This window comes from Peromyscus californicus, unplaced genomic scaffold, assembly GCF_007827085.1.
Source record: "Peromyscus californicus insignis strain IS unplaced genomic scaffold, ASM782708v3 Scaffold_4__1_contigs__length_199733344, whole genome shotgun sequence".
NCBI classification, from domain to species: Eukaryota; Metazoa; Chordata; class Mammalia; order Rodentia; family Cricetidae; genus Peromyscus; species Peromyscus californicus.
Window position 1 is genome coordinate 84,857,497 of NW_026294562.1, and position 19,011 is coordinate 84,876,507.

Consider the following 19,011-nt stretch of genomic DNA (forward strand, 5'->3'; position numbering starts at 1 on the left):
TAGCTGCCTAAAAGTAGGTGTGAGTGGGCGTGGGGACGCTGCAGCGCACCAGGCGACTCAGTGGAAGATAGTATGGGGAGTCCTCCAATACTGAAATAATAGTGGGGTGTCATTTAGCAACCTATTTCTGGGATATCCCCCGTACTCCAGAGGGACCTCCAAATATATGCACATCTCTGGTCTCCCCAGCACTATATTTTATTTTTATTTATTTTTTATTTTTTGGTTTTTTTTCGAGACAGGGTTTCTCTGTGTAGTTTTGGTGCCTGTCCTGGATCTCACTCTGTAGACCAGGCTGGCCTCGAACTCACAGAGATCCGCCTGGCTCTGCCTCCCGAGTGCCGCCTGGCCCCAGCACTATTTTTAACGGAAGCAAACTCAAATGTCCACCCATGATGGACAAGGAAAAGTGGCCGGGACGATGACCTAGCCTGTCATCCCAGCAGGACGATCTTCGTTTCCAGGACAGTCCCCACTATTTAGTGAAACCCTGTCTTAGAAGAGGAAGGAAGTGTCAGCCAGACTGGTGGCCCAGGCTTGTAATCTCAGCACTTGGGAGGCCAAGGCAGGAGGATTGCTGAAAGGCCAAAGCAGCCAGGGGTAGAGTGAGGGTTTCATAAAACAAAACGGAGAGGCACCCATGTGAGTGTGCGTGTGAGTGAGTGAGTGTGTGTGTGTGTGTGTGTGTGTGTGTGTGTGTGTGTGTTAATTACATTTTACTTATTAGGGGGTACACGGCAGTATGTGTGGAGGTCCGAGAATACCATGTAGCAGTCGGTTCTTGTTTTCCATCATGTGGGTCTTTGGCTGGAGCTCAGGCTGTCAAGCTTAGCAGCGCCTTTACCTGCCGAGCTGTCTCATTGGCCCCATGTTGTCAGCTTTTTGAGACAGAGTCTCAAGTAGCCAGGATGGCCTGGCACTCACTATGTAGCTGAAGATAGCCTTGAACCCCTGAAGTGCTGGGCCAACAGGCGTGCATCATACCCAGCTTGTCTTTAACAAGGGATTCTTACACTAGGTGAGATGGGTCTGGTACAGCGGCCCAAATACTCTTTGCTGAACTCACACAGGAAACAACCACAGACAGAAGTGGGAAATGAATGGGGGGTATGGGGGGGGGGCAGATAAGAACATTCTGGAGACAAGCTGCACAGTACCGTGGCTCTCCTCCATTAACTGAGTTAAGAAGGATGAGGACTTGAAGTTGCACGTCATTTGCTTTTCATTACCGTTTAAGAAATGCACAGCAGGGGACTGGGGGGTGCAACTTACAGGTGCAGTGTTCGCCCAACACGCAGGGTGCTCCGGGGCTGCCTCAGCACCTCACACAGTGTCCTAGATGTCCCTGTGACTATTGCAGGGGGTATGTGGGGCTTTGGGGGATGTCAGGATCCTGGACCATCTCCTTAAGAAGTGGTATCTGTTTGCTCGGTTATCTCAGGGATACTAACATCTGGTTCTGAGACCAAGAAGGTCATGACGAGCTGGTGTCAGACATAATTCTCTAACATGCAATCATGGGACTGTAAGATGGTTCAGAGGATAAAGGCATTTGCTGCCAAGCCTGCCGACCTGAGTTCCACCCACATGGTATAAAGGAAGAAATGCATACCTACCATAAGTTGTCCTCTGATCTCCACACACACATACACTGCAACAAAAAGTTTTAAATCTGAGCATGTGGTGTTCATTTCTTTATTATTATTATTATTGTTATTATTATTATTATTGTTTTGTTTTTGTTTTTGTTTTTGTTTTTTTGAGACATGGTTTCTCTGTGTAGTTTTTGGTGCCTGTCCTGGAGCTCACTCTGTAGACCAGGCTGGCCCAGAATTCACAGAGGTCCACCTGCCTCTGCCTCTCAAGTGCTGGGATTAAAGGCGTGCGCCACTGTCGCTGGGCTGGCTAAATCATTTCTTAAGTGCCCCCATGGCACATGCCTTTAATCCTAGCACTCAGGAGGTGAGTTTGAGGATAGCCTGGTCTACAAAAATATTTCCAGGCCAGTTGGGACCTGTGTAGTGAGACCATGTCTCAACAAAACAAAACAAATAAATGCCCTCCAATTTGTGCACAAATATCTTCATAAAGGCCATCAAGTATGAGACTATTTGAAAGGTGGTGTGACTCAGGGTCAAAAAAGAGATTGGACTGGTTGTTTTTCAGGAGGAGAAGCTGTGACAGTTCCATAGCAGTCAGAGAACAGACTCCCCAGAGACCCAGTAGAACTCTGGCCACCTTCGGGAGCAGATACAGTTTTAGTCTGCCCTCTCCGGGGAGGATGGTGTTTACACTCTGCAGAATTGCTTGGCATCAATGTAAACTTTGCGAAGTTCCTCTGGCGCCCTCTAGTGGCCACCTGCATCTGATGTGAGGCAGAAAAGGGAGTCGGGCTTCATCAAGGAAATGAGTTAACCTAGACTAAGAAAGGAGCTAGCCCAGTCTAAGAAGGGGGCTCACTGGTCAAAAGAGCTCAGAGTAGGAGCCCACCTGGCACTTGACATCATGCGCTCCCTCATGTGACAACTGGTGAACATACATACAGAAACTGAACTGTGTGTAGGGGCACACAGGGTACAGTCCCAGCCACAAGTGAGCCTGAGGCAGGAGGATGGATGGCTTGAGCGCTGAACTTCTGGACTGGCTGGGGAAACATAGTCATGTCTTGTTTTAAGTTTAAAGACATGCAAATCTAGACACAAAGAAGTAGATTGAAACAGGGCCAAATGGAATTTGCCTAACATTGCCTACCCATCAGTAAACTACAGGGCCAGTGCTGCGGTCTGGGTCTCTTGACCTCAGGGCCACATGACCTCTGTGGCATGCTATGGATTTGAATGTAATATAATTGGCTCACATGACTGGAGCTCAGACTATATCCGAATTCCACTATTCCACCTATAAGAGAATCATGACTCATGAGGATCTCACACCTCCTAGGATAAAACCTTCTCCCAGCAGTCGAAGCACAAAGGAGGAGACTCACCAAAGGCCTGGATTCAAAGTGCAGGTTCCATGATGATAAACCTCACAAGCCATTGAAGGCACCAGACTGTTGGGGAATATTATTTCAAGGTATGTTACTTTTGTTTATGTTGCTTTTGTTTAGCTCTGTGAAACTGTGTTACTGTGCCTATCTAAAACACCTGATGGTCTAATAAAGAGCCGAATGGCCAACAGCAAGGCAGGAGAAAGCATAGGTGGAGCTGGCAGGCAGAGAATATACCGAAGGAGAAATCTAGGAGGAGGAAGAAGTACCCAGAGAAGGAGGAGGACCCAGGGGCCAGCTTCTCAACTATACAGCAAGCCACAGAATAAGAGTAAGATTTATAGAAGAAAATGGTAAAAACCCAGAGGCAAAAGACAGACAGGCTAATTTAAAGTCAAGGAAAACTGGCAAGAAATAAGCCAAGCTAAGGCTGGGCATTCATTATTAACAATTAGCCTCCATGTGTGATTTATTTGGGAGCTGGGTGACAGCCCCCCAAAAGAGTTAAAACAAACAACAACATTTTGGTGCCCAATGTGGGGCTAGAGTAAAAGAAAAACAACAAAATTTTGGCATACCAACTTGGGGCTCCCAAATTTCCATAGGGTTTAAGAAAGCTTGAAAAGAGAAAAACAAAACACATATGCTCCTTTAAGAAACCCTGCTGTGTAGCAGAACACTTAAACAGCTTTTTTTCCGCATTAAATAGAAACAAAAAACTAAGTAAAAAAAAAATAAACTCCTGCCACAGTGCAAGCATCATCATTCTAGAGCTCTAGGAAGGCTGAATGCAGTTCCTCATCAGACAAACCTCTGACCAGCCTTGGGTTTCACACTTGGCTTTTGAGACCAGAGAAGCCAACAGAGCCAGCTGAGAGCCACATGCACATGGAGAATAAAGGCGTACCTTAGCAATTTAAAATTTGCTTATGAGGTCAAAAAAGACTAGAGATACACAGTAAAAGAGGTCCAGATTGGGGAAAAAAAAAACCCTCTAAATAGGTTCCAACGTGTTTAACAATGTGCGTAAACTTAAAGAAAGACATGAGTACAGTCATAGAAAGAAATAGTTTTTTTAAAAGTCTATAAAGGGAGTAAAAGCAATATAAAAGAAAAAAGCCATGTAGGATGGAAATACATAGGGAATCTGGATCCTGTATGTTATTGTGTTGATTTTGAATGTTGTTGAGCAAACAACTCCTGGCGGACATGGGGCTGTGAACAGGACTGCACAAGTATCTAGGACCAAGCTAGATACTTTAGGACTATTTTAACTTTAAAAAAGATGTTAAAAAATATATTTGTCAGCCGGGCGGTGGTGGCGCACGCCTTTAATCCCAGCACTCGGGAGGCAGAGCCAGACGGATCTCTGTGAGTTCGAGGCCAGCCTGGGCTACCAAGTGAGTTCCAGGAAAGGTGCAAAGCTACACAGAGAAACCCTGTCTCGAAAAAAAAAAAAAAAAAAAAAAAAACAAATATATATATATATATATATATATATATATATATATTTGTCAAATGGAACTCAAAAATGCTTTGGAGTTTTGTTCCCACAGGAGACAAGAGGCTGTGGATTCCTTCAGGGTTAATATGGATCAGGTTTGATCAAGTGGGACCTCCTGAATCTTGACAGGTGATATCTATCACCAAAGATTATAGCTGGTCTTTTCAGGACTTGGTCATTATCTCAAATTTTCTCTCTGGGACCCTAAAGATGCTTTATCCACAGACAGCAGGAAGCAGTATGGAGAATACTATGCCCACAATCCCAAGAGATGGGATAGGTGATTTTTGTTATTTTGTGGGTTATGGATGTTTGTTATCATTTAGGGGAATATAGAATATTGATACAAATTTAAAATTATTTTTGTTACACTGTATATAAGTTTCTGCTCTTGTTTAAAGGATTTTTGTATACTGATAAAAATTTAAGGTTATTTTTGTTACAACACGTTGTATGTATGTATTTTTGTTTGAGGTACTGTGCCTATGCAGTTCATTTGGAAATGTAGGGTGAAGTTCTAGTTTTTGAAAGCTATTATTATAAACTACATAGGATAATCAGGAAGCATAGGTTAGCGGTTGCTGCAGGCCACAGGAATCTGAAGCAGGAATTCAGCTGACTATAACAAAAGCTAATACCTGGGGAATCAAGGAATTCTTCCAGAGGAAGCCAAGTTTCAAGGAGTATTTGGTGTTATTTGGCTTTTGATGTAACAGCAGTTTTCTGCTATGAATTTCATGTGCGCTCTCATAGCTTCCCCCCAAACTTCTAAGAAGTGTGGATTGATCATTCTTTGGGCATATACAATTAAGGTATTTGGGTAACAGCCACACAGGCAAGGCTTCCTTCTTCCAGGCCTTTTGTTTCTCCTTTTTTAGCATTAGAATCAGATATCTCCTTTAGCTACATCCAAGGACAAACAACAGACAGAATAAGCACCCCAGGCCACCACCCGCTAGTCTCTTGAATTAAGTTAAACACCCATAAGGGGACACTGTCTTGGCCAGATGGATGTTAGGTGCATAGCTTTCCTTCTTGTGCAAGTTAAGCTCAACTGCCCCACCCCCCACCCTTCTCTCACAGCCCAATGTGGCACCCTGAAGCAACTTACTTAGAACAAAAGGCTTTTTTCACACTAGGTGCTTCAAGCTATGATGAAAGTCACCTAGCTATCAGGTACTCTTCCCATGCCCTGCCAGAAAATGGCAACATAGGGGGAAAAAAAGGCAGTTTCATTTTACTGACTCATAGACTCTTTTACCTAACCACTTCTAAGATCGTAGTTCGAGCACATTTATGATAAACTCACATTTATGATAAACTTTCACCTAACCACTTCTAAGAATTTATTTTGAACACATAAATTCCCTTTTGGATTTATGTCAGCCCTTATTTGACCCAATCTCCTTTATTCACTCCCCTTTTGGGTTGCAAAGGAAGCTGACTATCACTGCTCTTGTGGGGACCTTGAAAGCTTTGCATTGTAGATGAATTTCTAAATGGTCTTATTAAATAAGAATCACAGAACCAGATATAATAGGGGTGAAAGCCTTAGAGATCAGGGAAATAGTGAGAGCCGCCAGCTAACCTTAACTCACCATGCCGCCGCCGCCGCTGCAGTAGCTTCCCAAGAGGAGATACTTCCTGTCTACCCAGGCTTTTATTGCCTTGCTGTTCTATGCTCTCATTGGCTCTTAGCCCAGCTATCTCACTTCCTTGTTACTGCCTATCTGTACAGACCTCCAGGTCTCTATGGTTGGTACTGAGATTAAAGGCATCTGTGACCACCCTTGGCTGTTCCTTAGTGTGTCCTTGAACACACAGAGACCCTGCCTGCCACGTGATCAGATTAAGGGTGTGTGCTATCACTGCCTGACTTCTATGTTTACTTAAAATTGGCTAGCCCTTTCCCGCCTTGATCTCCAGGCATGCCTTATTTATTAACATACAAATAAAATATCACCACATTGCATTGTAAAAGTCTGACTTCTTGTAAGGTTTCAGACCAGTTCCCAGGGAGGAACGAGAAGGAACAATGATGGGAGGAACAAAGATGAAGATGAGGATGAGACAGAAATCAGTGAGTTAGAACTACAAGAGGACAGGAGCAGAAGAGACAGAGAGGAGTTAAGTATGAGTACAGAATTGAAGCTGTGTAGATAGAATTTTGTCTCAGAGGAATAAAGTGAATGGACTAAAGAGCTCGGTGTACTTAGATTCATTCCGCCATTGGTAGCGTGTCTTCTGGAAACCCTGGAAAGAAGACTGCTAGAGGCCAGACCCCAATAGTCCTCGTTAAGTGGTTAGTCATTTATAACAATCAAAATTGTAGATATGCTAGGTATGCTTTCCAGATCATATAGAGATATATTTTAGATAGATAGATGGTCTTCAAACCTTTCAAAGACCTACAGAATTTTGTTAATTTAAGGTTTCTCATAACAATGAGACACATCTGCTCCTGGTAGCACCAATTCACTTCAGAGACAATAGGCACTAAAGAAACTCTTTCTGGAGTTTACTTTCATTATGTCAAGGTTAGCCCCTGGGCAAAGAAACTGCTCTTGCCTTTGACTGCTGACAATGTGCTGTGCAGACTGGACATACAGGACACACAGGAAAAAGACTGTTGAACTTTGCCAAAACAAGGCAGGACAGTCCTTCAAATTTCCTGCTTCACTGAAAAGTTTGCCAAATATTCAAGGCCCATAGGCCGAAGATAGATGCCCCAATGTTGCAGAGGAACTTTGGGTGACTGTGCAAGCAGCCAAATGTCTTTGTAGTTATATAATCTTTTATCCTTCAGGGTCTCTGATGGAGTTGAAGACTAGATAGTTATAGTTGCAGTTTTCCTTAGTTACGATAGAAAGTAAATTGTGTATAAAACCTTGGAGTCACTAAGATGGATGGATGGTGGAGTGCTTTCTCTGAATTTGCTAAATGTAAATGGACTGAATATTGTAAATTAATTCTTACTTGATAACTGTTTTTATTGTGTATAGTTATACTTTGTTAAAGTTAAAACCTTTTTTTTTTTTTTTTTTTTTTTTTTTTTGGTTTTTCGAGACAGGGTTTTTCTGTGTAGCTTTGCGCCTTTCCTGGAACTCACTTGGTAGCCCAGGCTGGCCTCGAACTCACAGAGATCCACCTGGCTCTGCCTCCCGAGTGCTGGGATTAAAGGCGTGCGCCACCACCGCCCGGCTAAAACCTTTTTTTTAATTTAGACAAAAAGGGGGAAGTGTTGTAGAATATTATTTTAAGGTATGTTACTTTTGTTTATGTTGCATTTGTTTAACTCTATGAAGCTGTGTTACTGTGCCTGTCTAAAACACCTGATGGTCTAATAAAGAGCTGAATGGCCAATAATAAGGCAGGAGAAAGTGTTGCACAAATCCTAATTGGTCTTAATAAAAACCTGGAGCAAGATATCAGGGTGAAAGCTGAAAGATCAGAGAAGCAGAGCAAGCCACAGCTACCACCTCTTGTCTCACCAACTCCTCAGACTGAAAGAGAGTGAATTCCTGTCTCCTCCTGCCTTATATTCCTTTCTCTGCCCAGCCATATCACTTCCTGTTTCAACCTTCCTAGAGCCGGAATTAAAGGTGTGTGATCCCAAGTGCTGGAATTAAAGATGTGTGCCATCTGTCTGGCTCTGTTTCTCTCTGAGACTGGATTAATCTCATGTAGCCCAGTGTGGCCTTGAACTCACAGAAATCCAGATGGATCTCTGCCTCTGCCTCCCGAGTGCTAGGTTTAAAGGTGTGTGCCATCACTGCCTGGCCTCTACGTTTAATCTAATAGCTTGTTCTGTCCTCTGATCTTCAGGCAAATTTTATTAAGAGTACAGCAATATATTACTACAGGAAAGGATAGGAGGGGCTGGCAGGCAGAGAGGATATATAGAAGGAGACATCTGGGAGGAAGAGGAGAAGAAGAGTAATCAGAGGAGGAGAATTCTAGGGGCCAGCTACCCAGCTACCCAGCTACCCAGCAAGCCACAGAATGAGAGTAAGGTTTACAGAAGCAAGAGAACGGAAAAAGCCCAGGGGCAAAAGACAGGCGGGTTAATTTAAAGTTAAGGAAAGCTGGCAAGAAACGAGACAAGCTAAGGCCGGGCATTCATAATCAATAATAAGCCTCCATGTGTGATTTGTTTGGGAGCTGGCCCCCCCAAAAGAGTTAAACAACAACACCAGACAGTCTTTGTTTAATGCTAGTAGAGCATGTCTGTAAATTAAGACAAGTGTCTGCAAATTAAAGGAGCTCAGTGGGTAAGAGAACTGGTTGCAATCATGGGAACTTGAGTTCAAATCCCCAGCACTCAAGTAAAAAGCCAGGCGTGGTTGCATGCACCCCTGTAATCCCATTTTGGGGTGAAAATGGGGGTGGGCGTGTGGAGAGAGGAAAACACTGGGGCTTGCTAGCAGGCAGCTGAGTTCCAGGTTTAGTGAAAGAGAGCTGAGAGACATTGAAAGAGAGACCTTTGTCTTCCTCCTGACTGTGAGGGCCAGAGTCTGGCTCACAACTGTATTCCCTAGCTGGTCTGAGGGCTTCCCAGCTTCTCCTGTGGCCCCTCTCACTGTAGGAGCTGAGGTTACAGATGTGTGCTCTTGGCTGCTGAGAATCCAAACTCAGATACTCGAGCTTGTGCAGAAAGTGCTTTACCGGCCCAGCCATCCCACAGTCCCCGATGGCAGGCTTTTTAATACTCTCACAGTTCTGGATGGTAGGAAATCTGAAGATGGAGTGCCAGCATGTAGCAAACTCTTCCCTGCTGCACACTGATAGCGAGCATCGTTGAATGAACGCAGAGGAGGTCGGCTGTGAATCCCATCAAGTCCCAGCTTTGCTCCCCTTTTGTCCCCAGGCCCTCCCCTCCTCCCCTTCTTCTGTTAATCACGATTCTTCCCCTCCCCCCCCCCCGCCGGGGGGGGGGGGTTGGGGTGGAACTCAGGACCTCCTGCTCACTATGCAAGAGCTCAACCACCCAGCTTCCCTCCTCATCCCCACCCCTAACCCCTGCCCCCACCCCCAGCTACTGATGTTTTTGAAGCACCCAGGCAATTTGCTTCACAGGAATGTTCTAGAATCGGGACTTATCACCCTTCTCTAAACAGATGTTGCTTCCTGCTGCAAACTGTGAAAGCTATGTGTTTTTCTCTGAAAACTGCCCAGTGTGGGGTTTTCTGTTACAGCAACTGGTGGCAGAATAGGCTGGGGGAAGAGAGAGAGAGAGAGAGAGAGAGAGAGAGAGAGAGAGAGAGAGAGAGAGAGAGAGGAAGATTAGCATGTGTAAGAAGCCAGCTGGCAGAGGCCTGGGAACTCCTCCCCACTAGGAACAAACCAAGCAAGCCCTAGGAGCTCTCCTGAGAGGAGAGGGCAGATGCCCTATAAATGCCTGCTCAGCAGCTCACCACACTTGCAGCTGGGGGCCATTAGCACCTCCATCCTTTCTGGGCTTTCTGGCCCACTTCCACGCTTGGGAGTGTTCTCTTTCTTAGAGCAGTTTCTGTTTGTTCCACTATCATGCGTCCCTGGACCAGTTCTTTGTTCTGGAACATACAAACCTGGAAAGCTCCGCATGTGCCCTCTGGACTCAGATCTATATAACATGTAGCTCAGGTGCCCTGCCTTTGCAGCTTAGGCCAATCCCTGACCTGCATGGAGGTGACTAAGAGCCTTTGCTTGGCCTGACTCCTGGCCACCTCCTAGGCCAGCCTATAGGCTTCCCCATGAAGGCCAGTGTTAGCAGAGAGCCTTGCTCAGTCAGAGAAGGAAGGGGCCCCAATACCTGGTGTCCCTCACTGTCTGAACAGGACTTTCTTCCTAGATGGTGTCTGTCACCTGATCTATCTGCAGTGACAGCCCCATCAGATCAGGCTAGCCAGAAACTCCCTTATCTCCCTGTGGTGTTTAGATCAGAATGTCACAGCCGCCCTAATTAGAGTGGGAATCACCTACAGAATTAATTAGAGGAGTACATTCCTGTTGTGCGTGTGATAGATTGCCCACGGGTAGATACTGCAGGTTCTGACCTAATATCTTGGTGAGTTCATAACTCAACGGCACCATTGGGAGGTGGAGGAAGGTGGAGGCAGATCTTGTGGAAGAGGTAAGTCACGGGAAAGCTACGCCGTGCCCTGACCGCTTCCTTTCCACCATCGCTCTGCTTCCTGGCCACCATGATATAAATTGGATGGAGGCCTTTGACACCGAGAGCTAAAATAAGTAGACTCCCTTGAGTTGTTTTGTCCGATATCTGGTCAGGGCAACTTAAGAACTCACCCAGTCTTGATGTTTCCTCTTAGTCATTTCCCATTACCAAGGCCCGCCCTGCTCCTTAGATACAGATCCCACATACCCATGTCACCTTAGGAGTCAAACCCACACCCTCTCTGTCTGCAAAACCCAGGTCCAGCTAATGATTTCTTCAGCAGAGAATGGATACCGTTACTAGACTCCTTTGGTAGAGCAGGAGATCCAGGTACGGTCATGCATACCCGTGATCCCTGAACTTGGGTACCTGAAGCAGGAGCATTGTAAATTCAAAGCCTGCCTGCGTTACAAAGCAAGCTCTTATCTAAAAAGAAGAGAGGGGGAAAGGGGGAAAAAAAGATTAGGAACCAGAAGCCCAGACTGGCTTAGTAACATGCCTTGGGTCACACAGCTAGTGAGTGAGGAGCCCACTGCTGAGCCAAGGCTGTCTTCACCCTTGCCAAAGGGATGGCTTAACTTGAGAAAGTTGGAACGAGGACACGTCAGAACGGAAGAGTGTCTCCCAAAAGGAGCCTTTGGAGTTTGACATACTCATACAGACGCACAAATGAACAGGCATAGTAATATCCCTAAGAGGGCAGCGAAGAGTGTGCTGGTGTCCTGCTGTCCGAAACAATAGCCAAGAGGGAGGTGTCCCTTCCTCCACCCCAGACAAACTTCCGGGCCTGTGTTCAGGAGAGCTGGCTGATAGGCCAGGAGCAGCCTCAGAGAACCCTTGGCTCTTGTCAAGGCGTCAGCTCCAGCCTGGGAGATTTCAACCCAGTCCTCCCTGGGGACGGTGTATCAGCACTCGGTGAGAACAGGGACTGTGTATCAGCACTCAGTGAGAACAGGGACTGTGTAGTCAGCACTCAGTGAGAACAGGGACTGTGCAGTCAGCACTCAGTGAGAACAGGGACTGTGCAGTCAGCACTCAGTGAGAACAGGGACTGTGTAGTCAGCACTCAGTGAGAACAGGGACTGTGTAGTCAGCACTCAGTGAGAACAGGGACTGTGTATCAGCACTCAGTGAGAACAGGGACTGTGTAGTCAGCACTCAGTGAGAACAGGGACTGTGTAGTCAGCACTCAGTGAGAACAGGGACTGTGCAGTCAGCACTCAGTGAGAACAGGGACGGTGTAGTCAGCACTCAGTGAGAACAGGGACTGTGTAGTCAGCACTCAGTGAGAACAGGGACTGTGTAGTCAGCACTCGGTGAGAACAGGGACTGTGTAGTCAGCACTCAGTGAGAACAGGGACTGTGTAGTCAGCACTCAGTGAGAACAGGGACTGTGTATCAGCACTCAGTGAGAACAGGGACTGTGTAGTCAGCACTCAGTGAGAACAGGGACTGTGTAGTCAGCACTCAGTGAGAACAGGGATGCTGTATCAGGGGCCTCAGGAATGGGCAGAGGTGGAAGTCTTTAGGAGGTAAATGTCTTCCAGATGGACCGGAAGTAATTCTGTGGGAAGTAAGGAGGCCAAAGTGTGTGGGAGAGAGAAGGGACATTCCTCCTCCATCCATCTTGAGGAATCATGGTGGACACCTCATAGCAAAAGGTCAATTATTGAGAGAAAAATATGCCAATTTACTTAACCCAAGTTTTGTCTGTATGGAGGCTTCAGAATGAAGACACAAATACCCATCATGAGTGCTCTGTTAGGTTCAGGTACTGTGGCAGATGCACAGAAATCTCCACAAGTAGCACTTATTGGGTACCCAGCACTCAAGAGCAGCCCAGCGTGCCTGCGGCCCCAGGTTCCATCTGCAGCCCCGTGGAGTACGTGAGTTCCAGCCGACAGACTAACCAGAAGCCAGCAAAGTCCATCTATTCAGATTCAGAGAGCAGTAGAATAGAATGGTGTAGCTTAGTTTTCCTGCCTGGCCCATAGTCAGGACAAATCTCTGACACCCGCCAGTCCCACAGCCACTCAGACCCGACCAAGTAAACACAGAGACTTATATTGCTTACAAACTGTATGGCCGTGGCAGGCTTCTTGCTAACTGTTCTTACAGCTTAAATTAATCCATTTCCATTAATCTATACCTTGCCACGTGGCTCGTGGCTTACCGGCATCTTCACATGCTGTTTGTCATCATGGCGGCTGGCAGTGTCTCTCTGACTCAGCCTTCCACTTCCCAGCTTTATTCTCCTCCTTGTCCCGCCTACACTTCCTGCCTAGCCAATGGCCAATCAGTGTTTTATTTATTGACTAATCAGCAACACATTTGACATACAGAACATCCCACAGCACTTCCCCTTTTTTTTTCCAAAAAGGAAGGGTTTAACCTTAACAAAGTAAAATTACATATAATTTGGGAATTTGGGCATAGCTTCTACTTCTTACTACTTCCTGCTGGAGGGGGGTGCTGTGTCTTATGGGGACACAAAGAAAATTTTAGGATTATGGAATAGTCCATGAGGGTGTATCGTCTGAGCCAGTTGCCTTGAAACCATTCTGGATGTTGGATCATCTGGGCCTTGGTGTCATTGGAGACCTTTCAGGGGGTCTTGGCTGGTCAAACCTGATGTATCTTAATCTGGAATAAATCCATAGCCTTTGGCTTTCTGTGGGAACAAAAGAGACTCTTTTCCAAAGCAACATATCCTTATATCCAAATTTTGAAGTCAAGGTATCTTTAAAATATATATATTGGTTTAACTCAATAGCTTTTACAGTCAAATGTTTTTCTGTAGTTAAAAATCCCAAAGACAACATAATCCAGATTCTCTGTGTAATATCCATTTTTACGTGGCTTATTTTTTATACTACCTTTACTGTCTCTTTAAAGACTTTATTTTTAAAAACTAATTATTTTTTTATATAACTGTATATATTCCTTTTTCTTTCTCTTTCAAGCCTATGTACATTTTTACACACATGGTAAACTGTTACACCTGAATCTGTATTATTGTGAATCTATCGCTTTAAACTGCAGCAGCTGTGACTGCTGGCTCCGCCCACCTCAGCTTCCCAACATGGTGGTGGTTTACTGTCAGCTCTGGGAGCTATCGTGGGTCTATGCTTTTATCCAAGCAGCATGTAGCCCAGAAACCTCTTTTTTGTTTTGTACTAGCAAAGGCTAAATCTACCACGCAGCTTAATGTGCCACTTGCAGAGGCCTCATTCCCACCATACAGCAGGTTGAGCGCGCATGCCAGGAACCCACAAGTAGCTCAAACCGGCAGCTGTCGCTCATTTGAGAGAGACAATTAGGAAGCTGTTTTTAGCTCCATTTTAGAATCTTTTCTCAGGTTTTTAGGTGGAAACTCTTGCCCCACGTTGGACGCCATTTGTAGCTAGAGTTTTCCTGCCTGGCCCACAGTCAGGACAAATCTCTCTCACCTGCCAGTCCCACAGCCTCTCAGACCCGACCAAGTAAACACAGAGACTTATATTGGTTACAAACTGTATGGCCGTGGCAGGCCTCTTGCTAACTGTTCTTACAGCTTAAATTAATCCATTTCCATTAATCTATACATTGCCACATGGCTCGTGGCTTACCGGCATCTTCACATGCTGTTTATCATCATGATGGCTGGCAGTGTCTCTCTGACTCAGCCTTCCACTTCCCAGTTTTATTCTCCTCCTTGTCCCGCCTACACTTCCTGCCTAGCCAATGGCCAATCAGTGTTTTATTTATTGACTAATCAGCAACACATTTGACATACAGGACATCCCACAGCAGAATGGTGTACACCTGTAACCCCACCACTTGGGAGGCTGAGGCAGAAGGATCATAAACTTGAGGCAAGGCTGGGTCACACAGTGAGATCCTTTCTGAGAGAGAGAGAGAGAGAGAGAGAGAGAGAGAGAGAGAGAGAGAGAGCACTGGGGATATAGCTCAGTTGGTAGTTTACCCAACAGGAATGAAGCCCTGGGTTTGATCAGGCACAGTGGTGCATCCCTGTAATCCCAGCACTCAGGAATTGGAGGCAGGTAGGTTGGAAGTTCAAGGTCATCCTAGTCTACATAGTGAAGTTGAGGTCAGCATGAGATACTTGAAACTCTGACCTGCTATGGGATGTCTTTCTGTAGGCTGTGAATATGTGTTGCTGTGATTGGTTAATAAAGAAGCTGCTCTGGCCTATGGCGAGTCAGGTTACAGCCAGGCAGAAAATCCAAGAGAGAGAGACAGGAAGAAAAAAGGAGAGGCAGAGGAGATGCCAGTCTGCTGCCCAAGAAGCAAAATGCCAGCAGACTGTTAATGAATAGCCACGTGGCAATACATAAATTAATAGAAATGGGTTAATTTAAGATGAAAGAGCTAGCTAGCAAGAATTCTTAGCCATAGGCCATACAGTTAGTAATTAATATTAAGCCTCTGAGTGATTATTTTATAAGTGGCTGCAGGACTATGGGTGAGAGAGATTTATCCTGACCACGGGCCAGGTGGGACACAGGAAATCTTTGGACTACACTGACCCCCCCTTCCCTCCCCCCAAAATACAAGCAAAACAAACACAAATGAATAAACCAGTAAAATGAAATGAACAAATAAATAATATAGAGCAGTCTCTGAGAGAAAGAGACTTCCCTCCTCCATCCATTAATTCCCACATGCCTGGTGAACTTCTGCCATATGGTAGAAATTACTTTAACTGCGTAAAAATGTGTTACTTTTGTTTATGCTGCATTTGTTTAATTATGTAAAGATGTGTTGCATTTGTTTCATCTGGCCTGCCTAAGGCACCCGATTGCTTTAATAAAAAGCTGAATGGCCAATAGCTAGACAGGAGAGGGATAGGCAGGGCTGGAAGGCAAAGAGAGTAAGTAGGAGAGAAATCTGGGGGGGAGGAGAGAAGAAGGAAGAAGAAGAGGAGGAGGAGGAGGAGGAGGAGGAGGAAAGAATGTGGGAGAAAGAGAGGGGCCAAAAGCCAGGCAGCCGCCAGCTAGCCACACACAAGAAGCAGTGAAAGTTAAGCCTACAGAAGGAAAGAAAAGTAAAAAGCCCGGAGGCAAAACGTAGATAAAGAAAAACAGATTAAAATAAGAGCTAGGATAAGGCTAAGCATTCTTAACCGATAATAAGTCTCCATGTCGTGATTTGGGAGCTGGTTGGTGGCCCCAAAGAAGAAGCCTGGCATACCACGTGACCACGCACACATTCCTGCCACGGAACTGTCATTCTGTTGTAGCGGGGTAGAAACAACAACAGTGGTGCAGTAACCGGAAAGCAAGCTGTTGTTTGTCTTGTTAGAGAATGGCAAATGCCATGAGAAAGGGAGACACAGAGAAGAGGGTCAAGGGTCGAGGAGCGTGGGAAGTGCAGGTGGGCATGCCCAGGAAATGGCTAGGTGGGCTACTTTTCTTACCGCTGTGGTCAAAATGCCTGACAATACCAGGAGGGAAGAATTCTGGGTCCTTGCTTTCAGAGGGATTTCAGCCCATAATGTCGGGGAAGCATGGTAGACGGGTGGTGGTAGGCGGGAGTAGCTTGTTCACATGGGGATGGACAGGATGTAGGCACCTTGGACCCCGAACTGGTCCTGTGTTAGAACTTCTAAAGGCTTGCCCCTCGTGACCGATCATCCACAGCCAGGACCCACCTCCTAGAGTCACATTACCCCCAAGTCCCAGCCCAGCAAGACTGAACTGTATAGCTCCCCTGCTTCAATGAACCTTCCACCCTTTGTATATTCTAGCACCTCTGGAGACCATGAACAGCAGGGACAGAATAGCATCCAGCTGGAGTCTCAGGTGAGGGTCTGTTGCCACTCCCCATGCCCTCTTTCTGTGAGGGAACTTCCACAGACCTGATCTCTTCTGGGTCGTCACAGCTGCTCTGATGAAGATGGTAATGGCCACTGTGCTTGGAGGGCAGTGGTCCACAACAGAGGGCTTCCAGGGGAAACACCACCAATGCTGCATCTACAGATGTGGACCGGTACAGACAGTGAAGACCAAGATGCCGGGTGGCTGATCCTCAGAAGCAGCTCGAGACTAAATCTTGAGTGCTCTTCTCATAACATACGTGGTGTGTTCCTGGAAAACAGTGTTCTTGTCAAAAGGAAGCAGAAACACCCGACAGCTGTGTGTGCAATTTTTAAATTTATCATGCATATTTGCATATTTGCATATGTGGGGGTGTGGGTAGGTATGTGCATGTGAGTGCAGCTGCCTGAGTAGCCAGAGGGGCCCAATCCCCTGGAACTGGAGTTCCTGTGAGCTGCCTCCCGCCCCTACTAATTTATTTATGTGCGTTCCATGTGTCTGTGTGTATTTGCCATATGCATGTGTGTGCCCTTGGAGATGGGAAGGGGATGTTGGATCCCATGGAGCTGGAGCTACAGACAACTATGAGCTGCTTTCCTGGGGTGCTGAGAACCAAACCTGAGTCATCTGGAGGTGTGGTAGGCACTGTGAACAGCAGTGCCGTCTCTCCAGCCACCGGCTCAGGTTTTTGTTACCAAGTTCCTGGGAGGCAGAATGGCTGTTGTGTGGGATAGGATGACCTCCGGCTTGGTGCTGGAGAACAATCATGGCTTCCACCCTTCAGATCAAAAGCATTTCTAGATCACCAGGGCTCTCAAACTACCCCCGGCAGGAGTCAGCCCAGCCTGGCATCATGGCCCAAACCCATGTGTTATGCAGACATGAAAACCAAGGCTGGATGGCGGTGGCACACGCCTTTAATCCCAGCACTCAGGAGGCAGAGCCAGGCAGATCTCTGTGAGTTCAAGGTCAGCCTGATCTACTGAGCGAGATCCAGGACAGGCTCCAAAACTACACAGAGAAACCCTGTCTTGAAAAACAAAACAGAAAGAAAGAAAGAAAGAAAGAAAGAAAGAAAGAAAGAAAGAAAGAAAGAAAGAAAGAAAGAAAGAAAGAAAGAAAGAAAGAGGAAAGAAAGAAAGAGAAAAGAAAGAGAAAAGAAAGAAAAAAAAACCCCAGGGACGCCCTGGGGGAGGTGATTTGACTGCACAACCACTTAGCAGCTGGAGCAGTCTATTATTGTTAAGTGTATCAATGATGAAGATTTTAATAAATATATGGATTTGGTGTCTTCCATTTGCCTATTGAGAGTCTAGTCAAGGAAACAGCATTAAAGTACCTGTGTCTAGTAAGAGGTTTCAAAATAGTGGCTTCCAGTTGGGCGTGGGGGCATGTGCCTGTCATCCTAGTATTTGGGAGACTGAGGCAGGGGGATTATAAATTGAAGCCAGCCTGGGATACAGAGTGAGACCTTGTCTGTAGTGTGTGCTTGTAATCACAGTCTTGGAAGCAGAGATAGGAGGATCGCTGGGGCTTCTGGCCAGCCAGTCTAACTGAATTCCTTGCCACTGAAAGACACAGTCTTGAAAGGAGGTTCATAGATGGTCAGGTGATACCCTTAAATCACCCAGCACTCACCAAGCTTCTGTGGCTATCCACAGGAGGATCTTGCCTCCCTGTAAAGGGTAGTTTTGAGAGCTTGGAAGCACACTGGAGGAGAAAAAGTCTGAGGAGATAGACACACAGCAGGTCCTGATGGTATGCATTAAGCACCCTAAGTGTCTCTAACCTTTGACATTGCTGAGCCAGTAGGTGTGACCCTGACCTTACCACAGTGTGGTGGCTTCAACGAGAAGGCTCCTGTGCCTGAATACTTGGTCCCCACTTGGTAGGACTGTTTGGGAAGGATTAGGAGGTGTGACCTTGTTGGAGGAGGTATGTTATTGGGGGCAGACTTTGAGGTTTCAAAAGACGTATGCCATTTGGAGTAAGCCCTCTCTGCCTCCTGCTTGTAGATCCAGAAGTGCACTCTCAGCTGCTCCAGCTGCCTACTGCCTGCTACCTCCACCCTGTCATCATGGACTCTGACCCTCTGAAACCATAAACCCAAAGCAAACTCTTACTTTGGTTGTGGTATTTTATCACAGTGATAGAAACGTAACTAATATAAGGTAGAGAGCTCCTGAGGTGAGAGACCTGAAGGTGACTTCTGACCTCCACATACCTGTTCATACATATCTGCACACACACACACAAACACACTGTACACACACATATGGTGGTGGGGGTGGTGATGATGATGATGGTGATGATGATAATTAACTCTCATTTTCATTCCTGTCTCCTTCCTTTCTTCCTTCCTCCCCTCTGTTTTCTGACACAGGGTCCCACTATGCAAGCTGGCCTCAAACAACCACACCCTGCTCAGGAACTTCTACTTTATTACAAATGCAGTTTGCTGGAAGAGCTGACAATGACGTGCCGGGCACGTTGGCACACATTTGTAATCCCAGCCCTTGGGAGGTGGAGGCAAGAGTTCAAGGTC